The following is a 353-nucleotide window of genomic DNA, read 5'->3' on the forward strand; positions in this document are numbered from 1 at the left end:
TGGGCTCCTGATATTTTCAATTTTCAAATAGTAACTACACCATTGTATGCAGATTCGAGAAATACATCAAAAAGTCGTAAAACAGTATTTTCATCGATTTTGACAGGTAGTCACTATGGGCCGACATAAGAAAAAATCTTTCCTCGATAATGTAATTATTTGAGTTTTTTCAAATACTATCGAATGTGTTATTTTGATAATAGGAAAATGTATTTGTCAGTTTTATGTAATTTACGGAAAGGTAGATCGAGGTAGAAAGTCAGATTTACACAACAACTATTTATTTAACAGACTACTTTTATGTGACGCCGACTGTACTACGCGAATCTGCAGTAAAATGGTGTGGTTGCCAT

Source organism: Dendroctonus ponderosae, unplaced genomic scaffold, assembly GCF_020466585.1.
Source record: "Dendroctonus ponderosae isolate FM_Combo_2020 unplaced genomic scaffold, Dpon_F_20191213v2 Dpon_F_20191213_2, whole genome shotgun sequence".
NCBI classification, from domain to species: Eukaryota; Metazoa; Arthropoda; class Insecta; order Coleoptera; family Curculionidae; genus Dendroctonus; species Dendroctonus ponderosae.